This window comes from Glycine soja, chromosome 6 (assembly GCF_004193775.1).
Source record: "Glycine soja cultivar W05 chromosome 6, ASM419377v2, whole genome shotgun sequence".
Taxonomy (NCBI): Eukaryota; Viridiplantae; Streptophyta; class Magnoliopsida; order Fabales; family Fabaceae; genus Glycine; species Glycine soja.
In genome coordinates, this window is record NC_041007.1 from 38,525,702 (window position 1) to 38,533,615 (window position 7,914).

General features: G+C 33.4%; 1 pseudogene across 1 annotated transcript; it reads left to right on the forward strand.

Annotated features, from left to right (window-relative positions):
- The first annotated feature begins 24 nt into the window (after positions 1 to 24).
- On the forward strand, positions 25 to 2,201 carry LOC114416900 (annotated as a pseudogene). Its single transcript, XR_003667613.1, has 3 exons — positions 25 to 348; positions 603 to 877; positions 1,206 to 2,201. The product of XR_003667613.1 is annotated as an NAC domain-containing protein 72-like (transcript).
- The last annotated feature ends 5,713 nt before the right edge of the window (positions 2,202 to 7,914 follow it).

Sequence of the window (7,914 nt, forward strand, 5' to 3'; positions counted from 1 at the left end):
CGCCATCTCTTCGTTTATCGAAAATAAAAAAAGAGAAAAGCTACAAGAGAAGAAAAAAAAAAGAAAGAAAAGAAAAAATTTGTTTTATAACTTTTTAACTTATTGTTCACTTCTTCTTCTTCTTCTTCAATATCTTGGTTCTTTGATATTATTCTATTGAGCAAAAAATGGGAGTTCCAGAGAGAGACCCTCTTGCACAATTGAGTTTGCCTCCTGGGTTTAGGTTTTACCCCACAGATGAGGAGCTTTTGGTTCAGTACCTTTGCCGCAAGGTTGCTGGCCATCATTTCTCTCTTCCAATCATTGCTGAAGTTGATTTGTACAAGTTTGATCCATGGGTTCTTCCAGGTAATTAATTTCATTATTTATCATCAAAGCTTTATTAAAAATCATCATTAACCACGATTTTAGTGACAACATCAAAGCTTCTAGAGTTTACGATCATAATTGTGACTGCATCAATCATATTTGTCTATAATTTCTTATAATATTTAAGATTGAAATATAATTGCAATTGTGATCGTGAGCGTAATTCAAAACCTTGGTTAATGATATTGTTATTAGTATTATGTTTTTAATTGAATGTGGTTATGGTGGTGCAGGTAAGGCAGTGTTTGGAGAGAAGGAGTGGTACTTTTTTAGCCCAAGAGACAGGAAGTACCCGAATGGTTCACGACCAAACAGAGTCGCGGGTTCTGGGTATTGGAAAGCAACTGGAACAGACAAGATCATCACCACTGAAGGTAGAAAAGTTGGCATAAAAAAAGCACTTGTTTTCTACATTGGCAAAGCACCCAAAGGCTCCAAAACCAATTGGATCATGCACGAGTATCGCCTTCTCGATTCTTCCCGCAAACACAACCTCGGAACCGCAAAGGTACACACAATTACATTCTCTAGCTTCCCCTGTTTTTCAAACTCTCACTCGTAATTTCTTATGATACTAAGGATTCTGAATTTGATCATTGTTATTTTAATTTCGAATAAATAATATGCCTACTTATTTTTCATTAAATAAAAAATTGTTATATGTTAATTTTTGTAATAGTTAAATTGATATTAAAAATTATGTCTAACTAGTTAGTGTACAAACTTTTCCATACTTAAAAATCTTGAGATGATCCCAATTTTTATATTTACTTTGAATTTTAGTAATGATTTGTTTCATCATTAATTCTAACTTGTTTGTTGTTAATGTGATGCAGCTTGATGATTGGGTTCTATGTCGTATCTATAAGAAGAACTCAAGTTCACAAAAGGTTGAGACTAATTTTTTGGCTATGGAATGCAGCAATGGGTCATCACCTTCTTCATCGTCCCACGTGGATGACATGCTGGGATCGTTGCCGGAGATAAATGACCGGTGCTTCACCCTGCCACGAGTGAACTCACTCAGAACAATGCACCAGCAGGATGAGAAATTCGGGTCTCCGAACATGGGATCCGGGTTTTTCTCGGATTGGGTTAACTCGACCGATCTCGATTCGATTTCCGAATTCGAGTCGGGTTGCCAAACCCAAAGAATGGTGAATTATGATTGCAATGACTTTTTTGTTCCTTCTCTGCCGCCCTTGGGCCATGTGGACTACATGGTGGATGCACCTTTGGAGGAGGAGGTTCAAAGTGGTGTGAGAACCCGACGGGTCGACGGGCCGGGGCATTTTCAACCGAATCCAGATACCCGATTGTTACCGGGCTCAGGTGACCCATTCGGGTTTGGGTTTATTATGGGTCAGCAAGTTGGGTTCGGGGTTAGGGAGTGAAGTGAAGGATCAGAAAGTGTAATTGTGTAAATAATTGGGGATTTTAGTTTAATTTGAATTCTATGACCATTGTTATGGTTTGTGTTATTGATTCCCGCTTGGAAAGGAAAAATTGCAATTTTGGTCATACTTTTCGGCTAGAACAAGATGAAGGACGGTTGACACATTATGAAACTGAGAAAGGACGCAATGGTGATTGCACCACAACCACAACAATGCATGCTGAAAAGTAATTGCTTTGTAAGACATTATTGCCTAAACATGAATCACGTTGTACTTCAAAGCATTAATACATAGCAACTATTTTCCAAAGTTTAGTTTAGAACATTAGATATTGGTATTTTTATTTGGCTAGTGTCCCATGCATCCTTGTAGACAACCTAATTAACATGTAATGAAGATATGTCCACCATTTGCTATAAAGTTGTCTTGCCTCGCTGATTGTGAAAAAAGTGAGATCAACGTGTGAAATGAACCCTCCATTTTATGTATGAAACAAATGGATTTGGATTGATTAGTTGAAAGTTGTACGAAGATTCAATTGTTCAACCATAAAATTGTCTCGTTATACTGCAAACTTGTTGAAGAATAAAAAGAAAAAAAGTATATTTATAACAGCGAAAAACTTTTTTTTTTTCATAACAAATCTAGAAAAATATGTATGTTAGCTTTAAGAGGATAAAAAAAAAGGTAATAATTAAACATTATCACTAGTATAACTTAAATATATTATGATCTTAACATGATATGTACTTTTCACAATATGTATTACCATAATTTACAGAGCAAGTATAAGCTTACTTGATAAATTTAAGGATAAATTCACTTTTGAGCAAATTATTTTTCATAAAAAAATATATGTTTGATAAGTAGAGATTGGTGTTTACACTATTAAATAAATTTTTCAATTATTATATTTATTAAATTTTATATTAATTTAAAATTATTTAATGTCATTTAAATATATCAAGATTAATGTCGTATGTACTGACATTCTATCTTTCCATTTAATTATCAATTTATCACTGTTAAAATTTTACAAGATTTAAATTAAAAATTTAAAATAATGAATAGTAGTAATTCAATAATAGAGTGATCGACATCAAAATTTGAAAGATAATATCCGTGACGCAAACAAATGATTTTTGATTTGCTGATGATAGGAAGCATTAATTTAATATCGGTAAATTTGATGACTAATAGATAGTCGTTTTCTTTAATTTTTGGGGATTTTTTTTTTGACGATGGGAAAATTGATATTTAAGAAGGTGCGTGGAAATTAGGGAAGTAATTCTCACCACAAGAGAGCAGCAATGAGTTATTAGTTAATGCTTTCAATTCAATTATAGTCAAAATTCAGCACTGAACCATAAAGTAGATTCACAATAATCGACAACCACAAAAAAAAAATAGATTCACAATAATCGACATTGAGATCCGGCGTAACAAATGTTATACTTATCCGATTGTAAAATGTGACCCCTCTCCTTAGATTATACTATTATTAACTTTTTTTTATATATAAAGTGAAAAAAATATAAGAGACTATCACACAATATTTAGGGATGAAAATAAGTCACCTGTTAAGAATCTTTGATCAAATCTGTTTAAGAAATGATTTAATTTATTTATTATAAAAATTAGTTTCAGACTTTTTAAAAAGTTTATTTAAATAAAAAAAATTAAACTTAAACTTAAAAAAACACATGTTAAGCCTATCAGGTTGGCATGTTTAAACTTAAAAGAAATAAAATAAAATATTTATATTTTAATAACATTTTTCCCTCAAAATAAAGGTGGATGAACAATTTTAAGAAATCATATTAAAGATTTGATGATATGTTAGCTCGTTGCTTCATGTTTGGGAGATGGCTTGGGAAATAAAAAATTTCTTTTTCTTTGTATTTAACTTGTCTTAATTCTTATTTCTTATTTATTTTAGTAATTGACATTAAGATTAGATTATCAAATGAAATTTATGGTATTTTATTTAGTTTGCTTATTTTGTTTACAATATTTTATTGAATACTTAAAGTACTTCGATTATAATTCTTACTTGAGTCGTTGCGATTATTGAATTTTAATCTCATATTAGAGTGTTTTAATTAATTTTAACTAATTTTTTTCTTGCACAAATTAAAAGAGAAGTATGTGTCTTTCTTTATATTAAATTTAAAAAAAAATACTTTACGAATTCTTAAAGTTTCACTATATAGTCATTAGATTCTCTTCATATATAATATTTATTGTAAAATAGGTTTTCCTTGGAAGTCCCTAACAAGACCCCCATAGGCAGCTTGCGATGCCCGATGCAGAAAAGATCCATCTACATTGATCTTATAAGTATCCGAAGGTGGGTGACTCCAAGCAATAGTGTTGGACCTTGTGGCCTCAACAACTTACGAAGGGGTGAATTAATTTTCCACTAACAAACTTTTAACCCCCTTCTAAAAGAGATAGGCTCAGAATGCAGAAGAAACAACAATCAATTTAATAATGTTCTTTAAACATGCAAGACACAATTGAACAAAATAAATAAGATAAGGGAAGAGAGAATGCAAACACAGTTTTATACTGGTTTGGCAAATTCCGTGCTTATGTCCAGTACTCAAGCAACCCACTTGAGATATTCCACTCCCTTTGTAAAAATCTGTTTACAAAGTCTGAACCACACAGGGACAACCTTTCCCTTGTGTTCAGCATTCCTTACAACTTAAGAGACTTTCGGTCCCTTAATCAATCTCTTTGTATAAGAAGAAAGAAAGAAGAATTCTCTCTTGAAGAGAAGGATATTACAATTGATGTCCATGGATAAATTCTTAATGGATTTGCAAGTGTTTGCCCAAGAGTTTCTTTTGAGAGAGCATTTGGCAATGGAGTTCTCTTGGAATCTCTCTCATTTCCTTTTGAGAGGATAAAACATTTTGGCCAAGCAAAACTCTCTACTCAAAATTCGTTCCCAAGTCACCTATTTATAGGCCTTTGATGGTCATTCACAAATCCAATCAAAAGATGTGACTGTTGGCAGATTTTCTGAAAACTCTCCATTGGTAATCGATTACTATGTTTGTGTAATCGATTACACAGTTATAATTTGAAGGGTCATGACTCTTGAATTTGAATTTCAGGAGTTTCGTTGTTGGTAATCGATTACATGTTCAAAATTCAAATTCAAAACCCTTTTCAACAACTCTTTTTCATTCTTTCCTTTTGGTAATCGATTACACTTCCTGGTAATCAATTACCAAAGCCTTGCATGACTTTGAAACCCTTTGTTTTGAGGCAAGGTTTGATCTTGAAGAAATCTTGAATCAAGGTTTTGTTTGTTGAAACAATCTTGTATTAATCTTGAAGCAAATGAGCCTTGTTTGATTCTTCTTTTGACATCATCAAAATCATGTATACATACATTCACAAATAGGCACTTGGATCTTAGTTGGAATGAAGGGAATGTTGGAATTTTTAATAAACCTTATAAAATACCAAATGAGTACTAAAACACATTATGTCAGATTATCAAGAGGTTCTAAGGAATACTTGGATCCATAGAGCTTGATCAATACACAGTGGAATCTTACAGTAGTCACGAACAATTGGTTTAATGACCTTCCTCAACCAAACCACCTTCTTCCTTATGAGACCTTCGTTTTCTCTTCAGATGGGGAGAGGAGAAACTATTTCTTGATTTGGTGTATTAGGGACCATAACCATGCCTTAGGTTTTAACCTATTAGGGTTCCCATTATCCCCTAATGGGTCAAATTGGTTTCCGCTCATTAAGCCCATATCAATTTTCTGTTGGCAGTCTAATGGGCTCGTTGAATTAGATCACTATATATTGAATTCATCTAAATGTAAATAACTAATATAAATGTTTAATATAATATGTAGCCCATATTAATCAATTAGGAATTATAAATTTCCTAACAATCTCCCACTTGGGCTTCATATTAACCTTAGACATTTATATCACAAAATTCTTTAGGCGCACAACTATATGTTATTTACTTTTAGACTCTTTTTATACAATCTGGTCCATCTCATATAGCAACAGGAAATCACTGTAGTTTTCATCACAATTCAGTGTGACTAAGCCACAATGATCACCATTGTTACTCATACTCGATGACATAGATCAAACATGGATAAGCAGCATGGAAATTACATTGTCTTAATCATGTTTGTTTCCAACTAGTCCAAACTTTATTCTTTATAGAGATCAATCCAAAATGCAATACAAATATTGCACACAAAACAAGCTTAGAATAGAATGATAAACATCAACTTTATTTCTACAGAAAATCCAAACAATACAAATATCTGAAAAACATAAGATATAAAACATAAATGGGACTCCCACAAAACTAAGGTATTGTCAGGAACTACACCCATATGAACAGTGTGCTCATGAAAAATTCTAGGTATCAAACCTATAGTAAGTGGGTCAGCTAGCATGGAATCAGTCCCTATATGTTCTATGGAAATCTGTCTATTCTGAACTCTTTCCTTCACAACCATAAACTTGATGTCAATGAATTTTGACTTGGTTGTACTCCTATTTTTGTTGGAGTAAAGAACTGCAGAGTTATTGTCACAATAAATTTTCAATGGTCTTTCAATGTCATCAACCACACGCAAACTAGTGACAAAGTTTCACAGCCATATCCCGTGATTAGATGCCTCAAAATAAGCAATGAACTCTGCAGCCATGGTTGACGAAGCTACAAGAGTCTGTTTAGCATACTTCCAAGAGATAGCTCCTCCAGCCAACATATATATGTATCCAGAAGTGGAGCATTTGCTGTGTTGACATCCAGCAAAATCAGAGTTTGAGTACTCGATGATCTCCAAATTGTTAGACTTCTGATAAGTGAGCATGTAGCCTTTTGTTCTCTTCAAGTAACGCATTACACGTTTCACTGCCTTCCAATGCTGCAATCTAGGATTACTCAAGTATCTGCCCAGAACTCCTATGACAAATGCTATGTCGAGATGAGTACAAACTTGAACATACATCAGACTTCCTACTGCTGACGCATAGGGAATCTCCTACATCTCAGTTCTTTCAAGGTCATTATTGGGGTATTATTTGAGACTGAATTTGTCTCCTTTAGTTATTGGGGTATCTCCTGGTTTATTTTCTTTCATGCCGAATCTATCAAGTACTTTATCGATATAGCTCTCTTGTGACAACCTTAGGATACCTTGAGAGCGATCTCGTAGTATCTTAATACCTAACACAAAAGAAGCTTCCCCAAGATCTTTCATTTCAAAAATTTTCGTTAGAAATCTCTTGGTCTCCTGTAAGAAGCCTATATCTCTGCTAGAAAGCAGTATATCATCAACATATAATACCAAGAATATGTATTCACTCCTACTGAATTTATGATATACACAATCATCAACTACATTTGCCTCGAAACCATATGAGGTAATCACTTGATGAAACTTGTAATACCATTGACGGGAAGCCTGTTAGAGACCATAGATGGATTTCTTTAGTTTGCATACCATGGACTTTGAGTCATCTAACATAAAAATTTCTGGTTGCATCATATAAATCGTTTATTCAATGTCACCATTTAGAAACGTAGTCTTGACATCCATCTGATGTAGCTCTAAGTCAAAATGAGCTACCAGTGTCATTATAGTTCTAAAAGAATACTTTGAAGATACTGGAGAAAAGGTTTCTTTATAGTCAATGTCTTCCTTCTGAGTAAAGCCTTTAGCAACTAGACGAGCCTTATATCTCTCGAAATTACCCTTTGAATCCCTCTTGGTTTTAAATATCCATTTACAACCAATAGATTTCACACCTTCAGTCAATTCGACTAGATCCCAAACTTCATTGTCTTTCATAGACTTCATCTCATCCTTCATGGCGTCAATCCATTTTTGAGAGTTAGAACTGTGCATAGCTTGACAGAAGTTGATTGGATCATCCTCTGTTAAACCAATGCCATCCCCATGTTCTTAGAGAAATATAATATATTCATTTGAGATTGCACTTCTCCTCTCTAATGGATCTCCTTAATGGCACTTCTTGAGGTTGTTGAGGTTGCTCTAAAGGTATTTGAGGGAGAACCTCATTGTTGTCTTGTTCTGTAACAATGTCAATAGTTTGAACATTGTCTTCTATTACTGGAGTTGTG